At 34.6% G+C, this 20,823-nt stretch overlaps 1 protein-coding gene across 1 annotated transcript in view; it reads right to left on the bottom strand.

Moving 5' to 3' along the window:
- STAU2 (staufen double-stranded RNA binding protein 2) overlaps positions 1-20,823 on the bottom strand; it is a 437,835-nt gene that overhangs the window by 169,977 nt on the left and 247,035 nt on the right. The window lies entirely within an intron of this gene.

Raw genomic sequence — 20,823 nt, 5'->3', positions numbered from 1 at the left:
CTTTCCTGAGAAGTCAGGGGGGTCATGATCACTTCCCCTTGGGCACTCTGACCTCCCTGAGGAGTCAGGAATGGCATGACCACCTGTGTTCTAAAACAAAAGAAAGTGGGAGATGTAATGGGCTGAGGCTCAAGTTGATGCACTGAGGTCCCAAGCACATGAGGCTAAATGGTAATTGGACCATACTCTATTAATACATAAGCTTGGAGAAAGAATGGCCCCCGCCCACTCTTTGTGCAAGTCCTGATGTGTTGTATAGGAAATGACGATTTTGGTGGGTGGAGGCAGGGGAATGGAAAAGGAAGGGGAAGGAGAGACTGCTTGCATTGCCAATGCAACGGCTTGTCAGCTCAGGTCTCTCTCTGCTAGCTGGCTTCCTGTTGCAGCTGTTCATATTGCTATCGTAATCCTTCTTGCCCATATTGTTATCGCAATCTTTTTTCACCTCTTCACTTCAATAAAGATTGAAGATTTTTTCCCTTAACCTGAATTCCTGACTCCGGCTGATTTTAAATACGCGGTCATTACACCCATGGTTCTAGCAAAAGGCTTACAGTAATTCCTCAGTTTGATGGGACAATACTACCATTTTATCATCATAGTCTTTGCCCTTTTCATAAGCCTTTCACACAAAAAAGTGGGGTGATGAATCAATTAAATGATTTGAAAAACTGGTTAAATTTGGTCCATTTACTAATCAACCAAGACTAATATTAATTAATTGGACATCCATTGTCATCATGGGGACCTTTCTTACAAAGACTATACTATTTTTCCTACTTTTCAGTGCTGAGTGTGTGTGTGTGTGTGTGTGTGTGTGTGTGTACATATATCTATACATATACTTATATATACATATTATTATATGTATATGTAATACACAGATATATTTCTCTAGAAAGTTGATTGGTACAAAAAAAGATGAAATAATATAAAAGGAGTTATTCACAGACAAAGGTACATTTAAAACATAAAGATACCGACTTAGAGAATATAGTAATGAATCATCATGGACAAGAACCATAAGAATAGAGAAAAGTTTCAAATACCTATCAGTGTAAATCATACCAGATTTCCGGACATTATTTTTTTACTAGGTCTACCTACACCATTAGATAATGCTATAATATTACAATATTTTGCAAAATGCAGGTAGACATTCTTTGGAGGAAATCAGAATTTGGACAATTGTTAGAGCACGGTAAGAATGCCTTTTGCAAGATTATGAACTTTGTAGCCCTTGTATCTCAAATGGGGCAAATGATATTTGATTCACAAATAGGAGGTAATGGAACAGATACTAAGAGACTCACTTTTGTCTGTTTTCTAAGCTTACATCCATACAAAAAAAAAAAAAAAAACAACAACAACAACTTCAATGGATTCTTACATCTCTACTTTTGTCTGCATGTTGCTACAAGAAAGACTCAGTGGATATTACTTTACTTTTACTGTATCAGAATCAAGACCTCAGGACTGGAAGAGATTTTTGACAGTTCTCATCCTTCCTGACCAAACTGCAGCTTCTGGTATGGCTGACTATACTCTTGAATACCCTCTCCTGGGTTTTGGTAATGCTATTCTTTCTTGTCTATTTTCACATTTGTCTGACTGCTCTTTCTCAGTCCCTAAATTGTCATCCATGGAACAATCTCAATAATCAAGTACTCCAGGAGTCTGTCCTTGGTCCTCTTCTTTCTATATATTCTCTCTTGGTGATTTTATTAACTCCCATGGGTCCCATTCTCATCTCCATACAGACAATTCCCAAATCTACACATCCAGTCCCCATGTCTTTCTTGAATTCTAGTTTTGCTTCCAACTGCTTATTTTATATTTTTAGTTAGATATCTCTTTGTTTACAAAGGCAACACATGTCAGACAAAAAACATTTTTCTCCCCAAATCTACCCTTCTTCCAAATGTCCTGTATTATATATCTATCCTTCTAGAATAGATTTACAATTTCCGTCATCTTCATAGTCAATCAGTGGCAACAGCCAAATCTTGTTGCCTCTGCCTTTACAATATATCTCATCTCCATTCCTTTCTTTCCATTCATGCAGCTATCACTTTAATCCAGGCCCTCTTTATCTCTTCCCTGCACTACTACAATAGTTTCCTAGTAGGATTCTCAGCTTCTAGTCTATACCCCTTTCCAGCCATATCTCATATTGTTCAAAATAATTTTCCTTAAACACAAGACTGACCATGTTGCTCTCCTACTGGAGAATCTTTAAGAGTTCACAGAATAAATACAAACTCCTCTATTTGGTATTTAAAGCCATCTACAGTGTAGTTCTAGCTTATCTCTCTAGCCCTTTTGCCTTTATTCACTAGAGTGTAACCAAAATGGCCTACTAGCCAAATGTAGCATTCACTCCTGCCATTCATTGTACCTTTGCATTGCCTGCCTGGAATGCTTTCTCACCTGACTTCTACCTCTTATACTCTTTAGCTCATTTCAAGGCTCAGGCCATGTGCCATTACTCTACAAGATTTTTCCTGATATCCTTGGTTGTTAGTACTTTCTCTTTCTATAAATTATCTTGTGTCTTGTCATATATTTGTATATATGTAACTATGCATTTCCTAGTAGAATATGAGCTCCTGGAGAGTAGGTATAGTTTCATTTTTCTTTATATTACTGACACCCAGCAGAATGCCATGTTCATAAATAGGAGAATAATAGATAATGAATTAACCTCTTGGTTAAGGAAGGACCAAGAAGTGAATTAATCAGAGCTATCTAATCTAATCTATAAAGGAACAGAAATCTCAATAAGATCTCTGAAAAGTAATCATATAGTCTCTACTTGAATATCACCAATGCTAAGAAGTCCAACACCTCCTTAGATAGCTCATCCTACTTTTAAACATTTTTAGTTGTTTGAAAGTTTTTCCTTACATCAAGTCTAAATAGGCACCTTAAAAATTTCTATCCTTTTCCCCTTAGTTTTGCTTAAGGTCCAAGCAGTTCTGTGTTATATAGATGACTTGAGATTTTGTCAATAGTCTCACTTAAATCCAGGTACATTATATGCGTGACAATTCCCTGATCTATCAGTTTAGTAATTTTGTAATAAAAGGAAATGAGGCTAATCTGACATAACCAGTTTTTAATGAATTAATGACATTCTAAGCAATAAAAATCTTTGTTTTGTTAATATGTTCTAGAAAGTCCAAAAGAAGGTTATTACCATATATTTCACCTTCTCCTTCCTTGCAAATCAAGATATATTTGGCTCATTTTCAATTTAGTGGGATCTCTTGCACATCCCATGATTTTTCAAGACAGTAGTTCATTAATCATAATCTGCAAAATTATTTCTATAGCTTATGATGAAGCCTTTCTGGACCTATGGATTTGAATTCACTGATGATACTTATTTATTAGCTTTTCACTTCTATTGGGTTTTTTCTCAATTAACCATTTTTGTTCAAGCTTTTCAAGTGCAAAGACCATACCACCTGGTAAAGAAAACAAAAGTAAATTAAATAGTTCTGCCTTCTAACTGACATAAATTATTGTCATATTATTTATCCTTGGTGCTTCTATTATTTCTTTGATATTCTATAAGGTACCAAAATTTATTTCCATTCAACAAAGATGAATTATTAAACAGTTAGTACATGCAAGACTCTGTGGTAGGTACCAGAATTGCAAGGAAAAACAAAAGCGAATCCTGCTCTCAGAGACTTTATATAAGGGCTGAATAAATCTTTTTTTTTGTACTTAGAATTCTTTGGCAACTTATCGTTTTAAAGGCTTTAGAATTCCTTATGCTTTTATAACATTTTCATATTCATCCTTAGTTATGTTTTGCTCTTTTACATTCTGCATATGTGTTAAAATTTTGAGTTGGTTTCTTTCCTGGGCATCCATATTGGTCTTTTCCAATGTTACTCCTTTCCTTTCTTAGCAGAATCATTCATGTTCATTGTGTCATATTTCATTCTTAGTATCCTATCATTCTTAAACTAACTTCAATAGAGTTTAGCCTTAGAACATGGAATCTTACCCATTCTATCTAAAACGTTTTTAAATTTGGTCTCCCAAAGTCTTAGGTATATACAAAGTTATATCCAGTATTTCCCTTTTAGTTCAAAGATGTCAAATCACTTTTACTGAAAATTCTAATTTTTTTTCTGCTTTGTCAGCCATTTTAATTTTATTGGTAGGAATTAAATCCAGAATAAGAATTTCTATTATATTTCGTATATTTTTGTTATAGTTAGCAAGGCAATATAAGGAACTTCAAAGCCATTCTTTTTGAAAAGAGCAAACTCTAGCATATGTCTAAACAATTCAAATACTCAACCACTATAATAATTTGATACTGAATCAGCTTGAGATTTGTTTCCATAAATCAACAACTAGTTCTAACTGTTACAGTGGACAAAATGGTGAGTCTGAAGTTAGGAAGACCTGAGTTCAAATCTAGTCTCAGATATGTTCTAGCTGTGTGAGTTTGGACAAGTCACCTAACTTCTGTTTTCCTTAGTTTCCTTAACTATAAAATGGGGGTAATAATAGCACCTAACTCCCAGGATTTTTGTGAAGATCAAATTTAATAACTATAAGGCACTTAGCATAGTATCTGGAACATGTTGAATGTTATATAAATGTTAGCTATTATTAGTAATAATAATTAATATTATTATTATTATTATTATTGTTTTATGCTGGATAACTATAATATACTCTCACCAGAATTTCTCTTCTCCCCAATCCATACTCTTATTTCTTTATGGATTCCTACAAAGCAATAGGCTCTTTTGAGATCCAATGTCCTTCCTGACCTTTCATCTTATCTATTCCTTCTGAATAAAAGATACCTTTTAAATGTAATAGCCTAGTAATGAGAAGAAGTTTTGCAGAAGAAAAGACTGAGCGTAAAGCTAGAATACCTGGGTTCAAATTCCTAGCTGATATTTGTTTAGCTATAACAAACTTCTGGTTAGACTATGTCTCCACAATGCATCAGGGTTTCGATATATCCCCCTAAACTAAAGGGAAAGGGGAAATGCTGTCTTTATCTTGCACACACTACATTAATCATTAGGGCCTAAGGAAAAATGATTTCAGGAAGAAGGGTTATGCTGTGATATGACAAAGTGTATGCAAGAAACTTTCTGGTCTAGCCAAAGTTCACTGTAAATGTCAAATTCAATAATAGATAAGGATGGAAATGGTATTCAAAGCAGCAGTCTAAAGTCAAGGAAGTTAATACCGAATGAGTAAAAACAAGGCCAGCATAGCATACCTGGCCCAATTTTTTTGGTATCTTTCTTTCAAGGTGGTGGTATGTATATAATACTCCCAGCTTGTTGTCCTGGGTTAATGAGCTGAGGCCTAACACGCAGTATTGCTTCAGGAGAGACACCATCTCTCTCCAACATCCTTTCTTAGAATTTGAGTCTGGAGTTTGGTTGGTTAGCAGTGGCAGAAAGTCTCTACCAGTTCTACATGTCACCGGCTGGCTTCTATGTCTGCTTCTGGTACTCAATACCAGATAAGGCATGATAATCTCTTAGATATTGAGGCAATCACATGAAGCTAAGATCTTTGGGACTATGCATTCCTCTTGCTTATCTAGAGTAGGTAAGAATTTGATAAATGAAATTTGGGATCAAGGTGAATATTTTTAAAAGGAAAAGTATAATAGTATGTACAAGCTCTGGGATGAGGGTAGCCCTAATCCATAGGCTATAGGACTTAATACTTGAATATTTAGAGGCTATGAGAGGATAGCTAGAATCCCTTTTGGGCCTGGCTTCCCAGGAAAGTTATGATAGGCATTCTCTGATTTGAGAGTACTGTGGTTGCCTAGAAGATAATTGTAAAGTCTCTAAGTGACTCAAGTAATGGTTGATTCTGAAGATTACAATACATTAGATAATTGTGGGGGGGAAATGAGGCTAGAAGTCATAATTGGCATAAAATATCACATTTTTGGTTGAGAAAAGAAATAGGTTATGTCAGAAGTTTGATTATTTTAGGGCAATTTCTGTCACATTGATTCTACAATGTGTTCTAGATTCTAGAATGTATTCTGGAATAATTCCAATATTTTTCAAGGGCACAATTCTTACTCTTTGTTCATTAGTCTAGGCATAATGTACTGAAGACAGTACTTATTGGAAGGGAAGTCAATTCAGTTCAGAAATGAGAGCTAAGTTGGGGACTCCAATTAATGGCACTATGGAAAGTGGCTGGCAGGGAGTTGGTATAATGGTGGTCTAAAGCTGTGACAGATTCAACAAATGGAAGCAAATGATATAATTTAGGATATTTATAATTACCAAAATGACATCATACCAATTGGACAGTCTGCTATTAATACCTCTCAGGATCGGATCAATAGAGATTACAGGAGTTGCAATAATCTTACCAGTTTCATACCAGGGTCCCTGAACACACATACTGATCAGATCTCATGTTGCCTTCATGGCCACTAAAATTTCTAGGAGACCACTGGTCAAGTTTCAGTCTAATCAGCAGCAAGAGCTTTTCTATAGATGTGAGAGTTTTAAGTCAGATTAACAGGAAGAAAAGATGAGAAATAGCCAAGCCTGATTTCTAAACAAGCTTTCACCTAAGATTTTTCCCCTCCCTCCCTCCACCCCCTCCCCCAAATGGCAAGCAGTCCTTTACATGTTGAATAGGTTACAGTATATCCTAGATACAATATACGTGTGCAGAACCGAACAGTTTCTTGTTGCACAGGGAGAATTGGATTCAGAAGATATAAATAATCCGGGAAGAAAAACAAAAATGCAAGCAGTTTATATTCATCTCCCAGTGTTCTTTCTTTGGGTGTAGCTGCTTCTGCCCATCTTTGATCAATTGAAACTGAATTAGCTCTCTTTATCGAAGAGATTCACTTCCATCAGAATACATCCTCAAACAGTATCATTGTTGAGGTATATAATGATCTCCTGGTTCTGCTCATTTCACTTAGCATCAGTTCATGTAAGTCTCGCCAGTCCTCTCTGTATTCATCCCGCTGGTCATTCCTTACAGAACAATAATGTTCCATAACGTTCATATACCCCAATTTACTCAACCATTCTCCAATTGATGGGCACCCATTCATTTTCCAGCTTCTAGCCACTACAAACAGGGCTGCCACAAACATTTTGGCACATACAGGTCCCTTTCCCTTCTTTAATATCTCTTTGGGGTATAAGCCCAGTAGAAACACTGCTGGATCAAAGGGTCTGCACAGTTTGATAACTTTTTGAGCATAGTTCCAAATTGCTCTACAGAATGGCTGGATGTGTTCACAATTCCACCAACAATGTATCAGTGTCCCTGTTTTCCCACATCCCCTCCAACATTCCCCATTATCTTTCCCTGTCACTCTAGCCAATCTGACAGGTGTGTAGTGGTATCTCAGAGTTGTCTTAATTTGCATTTCTCTGATTAATAATGATTTGGAGCATATTTTCATATGTCTATAAATAGTTTCAATTTCTTCATCTGAGAATTGTCTGTTCATATCCTTGGGCACAGTGATTTTTGACAAATAAGAAATGATAAGCATATATATGTAGCATTATCCTTGTCATGATATACTTAATGTAAATTTGAGGTGAACCACTGCAACATAGAAAATTATTTGTATATATGCCCTCTCGAGGTAAGGATTCCTGTAGTTTTCTATTTTTATGAGACAGAGAAGACTGGCGAGACTTACATGAACTGATGCTAAGTGAAATGAGCAGAACCAGGAGATCATTATATACCTCAACAATGATACTGTTTGAGGATGTATTCTGATGGAAGTGAATCTCTTCGATAAAGAGAGCTAATTCAGTTTCAATTGATCAAAGATGAGCAGAAGCAGCTACACCCAAAGAAAGAACACTGGGAGATGAATATAAACTGCTTGCATTTTTGTTTTTCTTCCCAGATTATTTATACCTTTTGAATCCAATTCTCCCTGTGCAACAAGAAAACTGTTCGGTTCTGCACACATATATTGTATCTAGGATATACTGTAACCTATTCAACATGTAAAGGACTGCTTGCCATTTGGGGGAGGGGGTGGAGGGAGGGAGGGGAAAAATCGGAATAGAAGTGATGCAAGGGATAATGCTGTAAAAAATTATCCTGGTATGGGTTCTATCAATAAAAAGTTATTTTAAAAAATAATTTAAAAAATTAAATTAAATTTAAAAAAATCACTGTGCCCTTCATAAATCTATTCTAATGCTTAATTTTTTTCTTTAAGGATTTCAAAATTTTGAATAACTGAAATCAATATATTATTGTATTTTTAATAAGTGGTAATAATGGATAAGTATTGTAGAGAATGATGAATGATATGTAATAATAAAGGGAAATGGTGAGATTGATTCATATTCATGAGGTCAAATTCATCAAAGGGTCAAATCCCAGAAAAGATCTGAACCAGATTATTCCAAAGTTCTAAGGATTCGTAAGAGGGTTCAAATGGGTCTAGGGGTCATTCAAAACATCACAGACTAAACATGAAGCCTGGAAAAATCACAGTGCATACAAAAATCCTAAGAGTGTTCTCTACCTTATTCAATATCCCTAGTGTCCTTGGGATCAGGGATGGCTTAAGATCAGTATGGACACCCAAGGATATTGGCAAACAAGAAAGAGTCCAATAAACCCATTTTAGACCTATATATCCACTGCAATGTGTTATTTATGGAACTCCCAGAATAGTTTGGGCTCTAAAAACTTTAAATTAACCTTTATGGGGGGAAAATGTTTTTAAAAGTTAAAAAAAAATGTTGTCACCATATGCCCTTAATAGAAAATATTTTCATTTGCGCTAATCTAAAAAAAATTTTTTTAGCAGGGCATGTAGTCCCTGATTCTGGAGAGACTGAAGTTGGAGGATCTCTTTAGTTCCAGAGTTCTAAGCTATAGTGAACTGAGATCTGAAAAAGCCAGCAATGTGGAGAATCCCACAGTAAAGGAGTGATCGATAGCTGCCTAAGCAGGGGCATATTGGCCAGACAGAAATGGTACAGGTCAAAACTCCTGGGATGAACAGTAGTGAATAGCCACTATACTTCCAGCCTGGGCATGAAAGAAAAATTAAGTTTAAAAAAAACAAACAAAACCTTTTTAAGATGCCTCATGCTTCTCAAAAAAAAAAAAAAGTGGTTTATTCCCTCAATCATAAAAGGTACAGATTATAAAATTAAAAGCAATGCAAGAGGATCAAGGAAGTCAAAGGGACATTCTCAGATTATCAAGAAAGCCAGATAAAAGAATTCCAATGTAATATATATGGTAAGATTCTGAAGAAGAAACTTAGAAGACAATTTCCTTCACTATAATATTATAAATATCACAGAATAAGAAAGAAACAAATAGGTAGCATTTATGGAGTATTTTAAAGTTTGCAAAGTCTTTTACAAATACTATCTTACTTTAGCATCACAGTAACCTAGGAAGATAGGAGCTATTACTATTCCCATTTTAAAAGTAAAAGAACTAAGGCAAATGGAGTCCAAGTGACCTGTTCAGGGTCAGAGATAGAATAAATTTCTGAGGCATAATTTAAAACCAAGTCTTCTTGACTCCAGGATTAGTACTTTATCAATTGCACTACTAGCTGCATTAGCTGAAATGTACAGAGTTTGAATTGCATTAAAAAAAAAAAAAAAAAACTTTGAATCTAAGAAGTTATTTCAAAGGACCTTATTTGCAGCCTCCTCTTGCTGAAAATGGTCCCAATATGTAATATCAGAAATGAGGAAAGTCCCTGTAAGAAACAATCATGGATTTTTTTCCAACAAAATGAATTTACTATTTTATGATTTTGCTATTTGAGTACCTAATTATGTTCTTTACATAAAACATGCATAAGAGCTACTTTTTCATTTTTTACACTGAAGATTTTGCAAATATCACTTTTTAGTATATGATAAAAAGGGTATCATAAAAAAGCAATCTGAAATTAAATTAAGCTAGAAATGATCATCTGAAAGTGTGACAGATACATTTGCATGTGTATCACAATAAATAACTTTGACATTTAATCTAAAGGAAACAGATGTTGGTTACTAAATTATTTATTTTTATTTTTTGTGCAAGTAGTTCTCTAAAGATTCATTTAAACAAAGATTCTATCCTGCTTCCCAATCAATTAACTTATATTCATTTTCTTCCCTCCCTAGGCTTGATCTGCAATATTATGTTATCCCTGAACAATAGGTACCTGTTCTGTGAATCCATAGCCTTAGGTTAACTTCATCTTCTGATGGATGTCAAACAATGCTGAAGAAAAATCACAAAATCATAGAGAGTGGAAAAAGTCTACTCCCATTTTACTCCACCCTCAAGGGTGTCTTCATTGATCTATTTCAGTTGTGACAAATTTTTTGTGACCGCATTTGTGGTTTTCTTGGCAAAGATACTAGAGTGGTTTGCCATTTCCTTCTCCAGCTCACTTTCCAGATAGGGAAACTGAGGCAAATGGGGTTAAGTGACTTCCCCAGGCTAATACAGTATGTTTCTAGGAACAGATCTGAACTCACGTGAGTCTTCCTGACTCCAGGCCTGGCACTTTTATCTACTGGACCACTAGTTGCTCCTTTAACTATTGTATCGCAAATCTTATTTATCTATTATAGATACTTTCTACAGGGACTATGTGTCAGAAGACAGATTTGCATCTTATTTATAATAATAATTAATATTTACATAATCATTTACAGATGAATAATCTGAGGCAGGAGAATTTAAGTGACTTGCTTTCATGGTTGCAGAGCTAATAAATGTTTGAGACAGTTTGAACTCAGTTTCTTCTTGATTTCAAATCCTGTACTCTATCCATTATGCTGACTAGTTGCCTCCTAGACCAAAGCTATTTGATAACAATTCTATCCATTTATATCTTCTGTTATACTTAACTTTTCTATCATTCCAGGAATCCTCTTCTCTCAGAAAATGAAATGGCCTTTCCCCTTTGCCAATGCTAATATTTCTAATCTTCAATCTCTTATCCTTTCATCTCTTCTGTAACTTTCCTTTCAATCATTCCTTCTCTCTCATGCACCTTCAGCCTTTGTTTTTATTAGATCCTTCTACAAATGTGTTCAGTTCCCCCCCTGAGAAACAGATGAAAGCCTTTCTTGAGCCCTCCTATTCTTTACTCTCCTTACTATCCATCTAAAATTTATAGAAAGAATAATAAACAATCTATCTTCATTTCTGCACCATCTACCACCTCATCCCTTATAATCTGGCTTCCATCTCCACCACTACAGAAACATCTCTCTCCCCATGGCTTTTTAATTAACTTTATCCTCCTTGATAGCTATGTGGCACTTGACACCATGACCATTCTTCCCTTTCTTGAAAAACCCTCATTGATTGCTTCCTGTGACACTGTTTTCCCATAATTATCCTACCTCTTTAACTATTCCTTTTCTGTCTCTTCTATAAATTCCTAAATCTCTTAAATTTTTATTTTCCTAGGGTTCTCAACAGTGATATACCCTCTCCCTCTCTCTCTGTCTCTTTCTCGCCTCTCTCTGTCTCTCTCTTTCTCTTTCTCCCTCTCTCTCTCTCTCTCCCATCCCATACTTTCCCATACTACTTCAAAACCACGCTCATAGCTTCAATTATGGCTTCTACATATATACCTCTACCACTAATCTCTCCTCAATCAGTGCCATACTTCAAACTTCTGCTAGACATTTTCATCTGAATGTTATCAGTACCAACAAGCCCAAACTGAACTCATCATCTTCTTCTTAAAACTTATTCCTCCCAAGGAATGTGTGACCAAAAAATAACTAGAGATCATTATTGATCACAAAATAGAAAATTTTGATTATATCAAATTGAAAAGTTTTTGTACAAACAAAACTAATGCAGACAAGATTAGAAGGGAAACAATAAACTGGGAAAACATTTTTACAGTCAAAGATTCTGATAAAGGCCTCATTTCCAAAATATATAGAGAATTGACTCTAATTTATAAGAAATCAAGCTATTCTCCAATTGATAAATGGTCAAAGGATATGAACAGACAATTTTCAGATGAAGAAATTGAAACTATTTATAGCCATATGAAAAGATGCTCCAAGTCATTATTAATCAGGGAAAGGCAAATTAAGACAACTCTGAGATACCACTATACACTTGTCAGACTGGCCAGAATGACAGGGAAAGATAATGCGGAATGTTGGAGGGAATGTGGAAAAACTGATACATTGTTGGTAGAATTGTGAAAGGATCCAACCATTCTGGAGAGCAATTTGGAACTATGCTCAAAAAGTTATCAAACTATGCATACCCTTTGATCCAGCAGTGTTTCTACTAGGCTTATACCCCAAAGAGATACTAAAGAAGGGAAAGGGACCTGTATGTACAAGAATGTTTGTGGGAGCCCTGTTTGTAGTGGCTAGAAACTGGAAGTTGAGGGGATGCCCATCAGTTGGAGAATGGCTGAATAAATTGTGGTATATGAATATTATGGAATATTATTGTTAATTATACCAACATTATTTAATATGTTGGTATTTAGTGTATGCTGAGGCCAATAAGCTCAGCACCAGGTAAGCTGTTAGACCCCTATGGCCTCTAGCAGAACCACCCACTACCCACCACATCCCCTCAGTGCAGCACCAGACACCAGGTCCGCATGGGCCTCAGGGCAACATCAGTACAGCACCAGATAAACAGCTAGATCCTGCAGCCTCTAGTAAAAAAGCCTAAGATAGTGCCCCTTCTCTCTAGAACCAGAGCTCAAATTTAAAAGAAAAGAAAAAGGAAAAAAAAAAAAAAGATGAGAAAAGACACAGCAACAAAAAAAGAATTTGATCACAGAAAATTATTATGGTGACAGGGAAGAACAAGATACAAACTCAGAGGAGAACAACAATGTCAAAATACTTATGGACAAAATCCTAAATAAAAACGGGAAGCGATTTCAAGTCCAGAAAGAACTCATGAAAGAGCTCATAAAGAAGCTTAAAAATCATATAAGAAAAATAGAGAAAAAATTAAGAAAAGAAATGAGTGATACAAAAAAATTATGAAAAAATAGTCAACACCTTGAAAAATGCTTAAAAAGTAGAACTGACCAAATGAAAAAGAAAGTACAAAAGCTGAGGAAAACAATTCTTTAAAAATTAGAATTGGGCAGATGGAAGCTAATAAATCGATAAGACATAAGAATCAATCAGACAAATTCAAAAGAAGGAAAAAAATAGAAGAAAATGTAAAATACCTGATGGTATAAAAACTACAAGAAACATTATAGACAAAATTCAGATCAGATCAAGGAAAAAATATTGCAGGTGGTTGAAAGCAACTTTTTAAACAGTGGGGAGCCACAATTAGGATCATATAAGACTTAGCACTTGCAGATTGGAGGCCATGAAACATAATATTCTGGAAGGAGCAATAATCTTTTACTCAGAAAAATTAAACATAATACATCAAGGGGAAAAATGGTTATTCAATTAAAGGAAGGAAATTACATCTTGCTAAAAGGTACCATAGACAATGAAGCAAGGTCAACACTAAACATATATGCGCCAAGTGATATAACATCTGAAGAAGTTAAATAAGTTACAAGAAGAAGGAGACAGCAAAATTATACTAATGGGGGATCTCAACTGGTCTCCTCTCAGAACTTAATAAATCCAACCAAAAAATAAATTAAAAAGAAACTAAGGAGATAAACAGAATATGAGAAAATTTAGAAATGTCAGATCTTTGGATAAAACTTGAATGGGAAAAGAAAGGAATATACTTTCTTTCTCTGTAACATATGGCACCTTCACAAAAACTAACCATATATTAAATCACAAAAATCTCACAATCAAATGTAGAAAAGCAGAAATTTTAAATGTATTCTTTCAGCTCATAATGCAACAAAAATTACTTTTAAAGGACAGTGGAAAGATAAATTAAAATTAATTGGATAAAATAATTAGACAGTATAAGATTGGAAGGCAGTTTTCAGATGAAGAAATCAAAGCTCTCTATAGGCGTATGAAGATATGTTCTAAATCACTTTTGATTAGAGAAATACACATTAAAGTAACTCTGAGGGACCACCTCATACTACTAGATTGGCTAATATGACAAAAAGAAAAAAGAAAAAAAGGTAAATGCTAAATGTTGGAGAGGATATGGGAAAACTGGGACACTAATGTTCTTTGGTGGAATTGTAAACTGATCCAACCATTCTGGAGAGCAATTTGGAATTATGCCCAAAGGGTTATAAAATAATATATTATCCTTTGATCCAGCAATACTACCTCTAAGTATGTGTCCCAAAAAGATCATTACAAAAGAAAAAGGACTTACATATGCAAAAATATTCATAGCAGCCCTTTTTGTGGTGGCTAAATATTGGAGATTGAGGTGATGCCCATAAATTGGAGAATAACTGAACAACCTGTACTACGAATGTAATGGAATAGTAATAAGAAATAATGAACAGGCAGATTTCAGAAAAAACCTGTATAAACTTATGTACAGCACAACCAGGAAAACCCTGTACAAAGTATCAGCAACACTGTATGATGATCAGCTATGAAAGACTTAGTTCTTCTTAGCAATCCAAGACAAGTACAAACTACTCATAAAGGAAATGCTAACCCCGTCCAGATAAGAATTGATGGACTCTGAATGAAGACAGAAGAATATTTTTTCACTTAACTTTATTCTTTTTCGTGTTTTACTTCTTTTGACCTATTTCTTATTTCACAACTATGACTAATATGGAAATAAGTTTTACATGATAGTACATACATAACCTATATCAAATCACCTAAACCATTTTCAGAAGAGATGAGGCAAGAAAAAGAGAAAAAATTAGAATTCAAAAATCTTATTAAAATGGATGCTAAAAATTATCTTGACATGTAGTTGGGAAAAAAATACTATTTAAACAATTCTGTTTTTTATCAACTTCTCATTTATTCTAGTTTGACAGGATGAGATGGTTTTCTTACTTGTCAAAGCCAATTTCTCTATTTGTGCCCTAGAATTTCTTCCTTCCTACCTCCTTAACCCATTTAATATCTTCACAATTTCATCTCAAATTTTCCCTAGAACTAGTAAATTCCATTTGCTCTACTTGCATGCACACTGAAGAACTCTACTCTGAAAAACAATCTTCCCTTGACTCTGTTATTATTTCAAATGATCTTATCTCTCACAACAGATTAGTGTACTTGCAGCTTTTCTCATAATCCTCATGCTCACACTCACTCTCTAATTACCAAGAGACTACTTTTAATGGACTTCCCTGTAATGTTCTCTTCTCTAAAGTATAATGGTTCTCTGGGAGCAGGTTTCTTGGGGAGCTTCTGGAGGCAGCCTTCGTTTCAGTTCCGTGTAATAATCACCTCAAATGCAATCAGGAGTTAAACTCCAAATCCTTTATTGTCTCCTTCAAAATAGCCTGGTTAGTTTTCTTAGAGGCCTATCTAGTCCTTTAGCTGTTCCAGCTTCTGCCTCTAGCTCAACTCGGACTCCAAAGCCTCCAGCCAGCACAAAGGTGGAATATGGAATGAATCTGACTCCTCCTCTGAGAGTGGGATTGTGGGTTCTCTCTGAGTTGTGGGAGCTCCTGGACTGAATCCTGATTTGTGAATCTCCCAAAGTGAATCCTGACTTGTGAATCTCCCTGAGTGCCTATCAATTCCAGTGACTTAGCCCCTTGTAAGAATCATAACATTTCCCAGATTCTTCTATCTCTCTAACCTCCTCATTTTAATTTCTTTTGATAGTTCCACTTATTCTCCTTCTTCTAAATGTGAGTGTCCTTTAAGACTGTGTTCTAAATAAATAGTTCTTCTCTGAAATCCCTCTAGGTAAGCACATCCACAATTATTGCTTTAAATAATGCCCTTATACAAACTGCTCTGAAATGTTTATTTTTTAGTGCTATCCTAATAACTGTACTCCATTCTCTACTTGAATGTTCCAACAATTTAAACAAAGCATATCAAGAACTGAAGAAATTATTTCTATACCCAATCTTCTCCTCTTGTCAATGTCACCATTTCTGTTAATGATACCACTATTCTGCCAGATACTTAAGTTTGTGAAACCTCAGAAATATCACTGAAACGTCCTCATTCCTCAGCACCCATATTTAATAATTTGTCAGATATTAGCAATTTTCACCTCAGAAATACCTCCTGCATCTATCCCCTTTTATATGTCTCCTCTCAAATTCAGGTTTTTGTTATCCATGCAATGAGCTATTTTTAATAACCCACTAATTGGTATCCCTTTATCTGGACTAACCTTTTTCCAATCCATCTTTCACATCATTGCCAAAGTAATTGTCCTAATATTCAAATCTGATTTCCTTATCTACAGGTACCGGAGTTCTCACTTCTCCTATCTTGTGCTAACCTTTGCTGACTCTCAGTCTCACATTTCAGATATGTTAAACTTAGTATGTCCAAAACCAAATTCATCCTCTTTCCTCCCAACCCCACTCGCTTCCTAAATTCTCTGTTACTGTTAAGAGAACAACAATCCTCCCACTTACCCAAGGTCTCACCCTTATCATCTCTCTCCTCAATCTCATCTCTCATATCCAAACTGTAGCCAAGGCCTGTCAGTTTTATGTTCATATCTCCTGCATTTGCCCTCTTCTCTACTCTGAAATTGCCACCACCTTGATGCAGGCCCTCATCACCTCATCTCTATCTTACAGCCTTCTGCCTGCCGTGATTCTCTCCCCACCGCAGTCTACATTTCTCTTGGCTATTAAGTGAACTACTTAAACCACAGGTCTGACCAGATAACTCATTTACACAATAAACTGCAGCATTTCCCTATTACTCCAAGGGACAAATATAAAATCTTCTGGAATTCAAAGCCCTTCAAGAGCTTTACTTGAGCTGCCTTTATAGGCTTCTTACACCTTCTATCCTGCCATATACTCCGTAATCCAGGAAGATTAGCTTTTTTACTGCTCCTCAAATAAAATATTGCATTTCCTGACTCAAAGAATTTTGAATAGCAATTCCCCCTTCTTCATCTCTGTCTTCTGTCTTCTGTCTTCTTTGGCTTCCTTCAGATCCCAGGTAAGATCCCACCTTCCACAGGAAATCTTCTGATCTCCCTTACTTACAGTAATGATGGTAAGAATTAGAAAAATAAATGCCTTTCTAGTATTCGTTATCGGCTAAACAAACTGTGCTATGTGAATATAATGGAATATTACTGTGCTATAAGAAATGATGTATGTTATGGACAAATAGAAGCAAGGAAAGATCTACATAAAATGACACAGAATAAAGTAAGTATATGAATATAAAGAACTATACAACAAAAGTAAATGCAAAATAATGATAAAGATCCAACAGGACTTGAACAAAAATATATGAGACCACCCCTTCATGAAAGTCTGCAGGTTTTATACAATGCACACTTTCAGGATTTTTTAATTTGTTGGTCAACTGTGATGATTTTTTTTTTTCCTGTCTAAAAAGACACTTTTTTATATGGGATGGCTCTCTTGATAGGGATGAGGGGAGGAATATACTTGGGATAACTATGGTGATATAAGAATTAGAAAATATCTATAAAATAATAGCCATTGAAATTTGAAAAGGCTTTTTTCATAAAAGTAAGATTTATAGCTTATGATACAATATGAATAATGATACTTAAATTGGCCTGGCAAGTTTATTTAAATCATATAATTTTAGTTTTAAAAAGTTGAAAATAGTTTACATAAAATATTAAATAAAAATCTTTCATACAGAAATAAAAAACTACTCATGTGAAAACAAAGCAAAGGCATCTACTGGTTTTTAAAATCCAGAAATTAAAAAAAAAACATAGAATGGTATTATCAAAAATAAACACCTTGTATATTTGTGCAACATGTCAGACTAGGCTCCAAGAAATCATTCAGAAAACCACAAAGCAAGCTATGCATTTTCAATGTACTATACTGCTACTAAAAAAATATGACTGATAGAGTTACCTGTAAAAATATATGTAATGGGCTGAGGCTCGAGTTGATGCACTGAGGTCCCAAGCACGTGAGGCTAAATAATAATTGGACCATATTCCATTAATTTATAAGCTTGAAGAAAGAATGGCCCCCGCCCACTCTTTGTGCAAGTCCTGATGCGTTGTATAGGAAATGACGATTTTGGTGGGTGGAAGCAGGGGAGTAGAAAGAGAAGCGGAAAAAGAGACTGCTGGCTGGTGTCTTGACACAGTGGCACGCAATGCAATTGCAACCGCCCTTCATCTCTGATCCCCCTCTGCTAGCTGGCTTCCTGTCGCAGCTGCCCATATTGCTATTACAATCCTTCTTCATCTCTTCACTTCAATAAAGATTGAAGATTTTCCCCTTAACCTGAATTCCTGACTCCGGCTGATTTTAAATACACAGTCATCACAAATATAGGCTTTTCATCATCTATAATGGGGATAAACTGGAACCATTCCCAGTAAAATCAGGAGTAAAGCAAGGTTGCCCACTATCATCATTACTATTCAATATTGTATTAGAAATGTTAGTTTTGGCAATAAGAGACGAAAAAGAGATTAAAGGAATTAGAGTAGGTAATGAGGAAATCAAATTATCACTCTTTGCAGATGATATGATGGTATCCTTAGAGAACTCCAAAGAATCAACTTAAAAGCTATTAAAAAATAATCCACAATTTTAGCAAAGTAGCAGGATACAAAATAAATGCACATAAATCCTCAGCATTTTTATATATCACCAACAAAATCCAACAGCAAGAAATAAAATGAGAAATTCCATTCAAAATAACTCGATAGAATTAAAATATTTGGGAATCTATCTACCAAAGGAAAATCAGGAATTATATGAGCAAAACTACAAAACACTTTCCACACAAATAAAGTCAGATCTAAACAATTGGAAAAATATCAAGTGCTCTTGCATAGACTGAGCGAATATAATAAAGATGACAATACTCTCTAAATTAATCTATTGTTCTGTCAATAAAAAGTTATTTAAAAGTTTAAAAAAATAAATAAACTAATCTATTTATTTACTGCCATACCAATCAAACTCCCAAGAAACTATTTTACTGATTAAGAAAAAATAACAACAAAACAAACAAACAAAAAATAACAACAAAACAACTCTGAGATACCACTACACACCTTTCAGATTGGCTAAAATGACAGGAAAAGATAATGAAGAATGTTGGAGAGGATGTGGAAAACTGGGACATTGATACATTCTTGGTGGAACTGTGAATGGATCCAACCATTCTGGAGCAATTTGGAACTATGCCCAAAAAGTTATCAAACTGTGCATACCCTTTGACCCAGCAGTGTTTCTACTAGACTTGAATCCCAAAGAGATCTTAAAGGAGGTAAAGGGACTCACATTCAACCACAGAAGCCAATTAATGTTTTTTAAAGTACAAATTTCTATTTATTTGTTGCATAGAAATCATAATATAGAAATCTGAAAATGGCTCAGTTAATTCATAGGAGAAAAATATACTCTTTTGGTATCATAAACTTGAAAAGCAATCCTATGTAATTTTCAAGATAATTAATGTTAGGAAAGTGGCATTTTAGTTGGAGTCAAGATCTTTAAAAGTTACAATTCTATCGCTGATAAGATATAAAAAGAAAGGCAACTGACTGAATTTACAAGTTCTAGAAAAGAGGTAGTTACCTGTCAGGAGCCCCTTCATCATTCAAGAATCAATTCTAGCATGAAGAAATCCTAGGAAATAATTTATCTTTGGATCTCTAGGAATAAAACATTACTATTACTATTGACAGATTTGGAAAGGAAAAAAGGAGAATTCTAGGGATTGAATTTCTTTTCATCAGAGTTAATGAACTATTTTCTCCTTGCAGATGACCAGAAGAAATCAAACTTACTGAATTCTTTCCAGCAAATTAGCTCTATGGTTATGCCTTCACTTAATGAAAGAAATTCCCTTTAATTTTCCTTAAAGTAAAATACCTGAAAATATTCAAAAGCATGACTTTTTAGTGGAAGATTTAAAATCTTAGAAGAATAAACAACTTGGAGCCACTTCATTTATACCATTTATAACTGCAACAATTAAAAACTCAAACAGCATTAAACAGATTCAAGTTCATATAATCTGGTTTCTGAAAAAGAAAATAATAGATATTCAAAAATACTGGGGGGGAGAAGCAAAATAATTTGTTGTTTTCATAATATGAATACATATGTAATTTTTCCTAATGACATCATTCAATCCCAGGTATTATTTTATTCTTAAGGGAAAGGGCAGAGAAAAACAAACTCCAAATAATGAAAAATTAGAGGGGGAACATAGTTATTCAGTTTTAAAAGATACAATCATTTATCTAGTAAGGTTAATGAATGGTTACAATTTGGCAAATGATTAAAAATAACCATGAAATAAGTTTACAGATATAGATTTCCTCTCCAAAGTAATTATATTATCCAAAAGTATTAGCCCTCCATCTTCCCCAAATAAAAGGTGTTCCAGAAGTCTTATTATAGTAATATAACCCTATATTTTAGAAATAAAATATTTCACCTATTCATATGTATGATAGAATTACAAGTTACTTTGTTCTTCTACAGAAACAGGATATGCTGATGACATTTGATGTAAATGTTATACTAAATGGAGAATCATTTGACTGAATAAAACAAATTGCAGGCTTTGAATCTGGACAAAGTACATCCAGTTTAAATTATATTTTATAGTAAGCTATCTTCTTTGATAAATGGAGTACTAATAGCAAAAACTGTTCATGCGTAAACTCTCCATTAAAAAAAAAACTCCTAAAAATAATTTTTAAAAGAAGATGAACTTAAGAATAACAATA

This window comes from Antechinus flavipes, chromosome 1, assembly GCF_016432865.1.
Source record: "Antechinus flavipes isolate AdamAnt ecotype Samford, QLD, Australia chromosome 1, AdamAnt_v2, whole genome shotgun sequence".
In the NCBI taxonomy this organism is placed as follows: domain Eukaryota; kingdom Metazoa; phylum Chordata; class Mammalia; order Dasyuromorphia; family Dasyuridae; genus Antechinus; species Antechinus flavipes.
The sequence above is the reverse complement of the archived record's forward strand: the minus strand, read 5'-3'. Positions and strand labels throughout refer to the sequence as shown.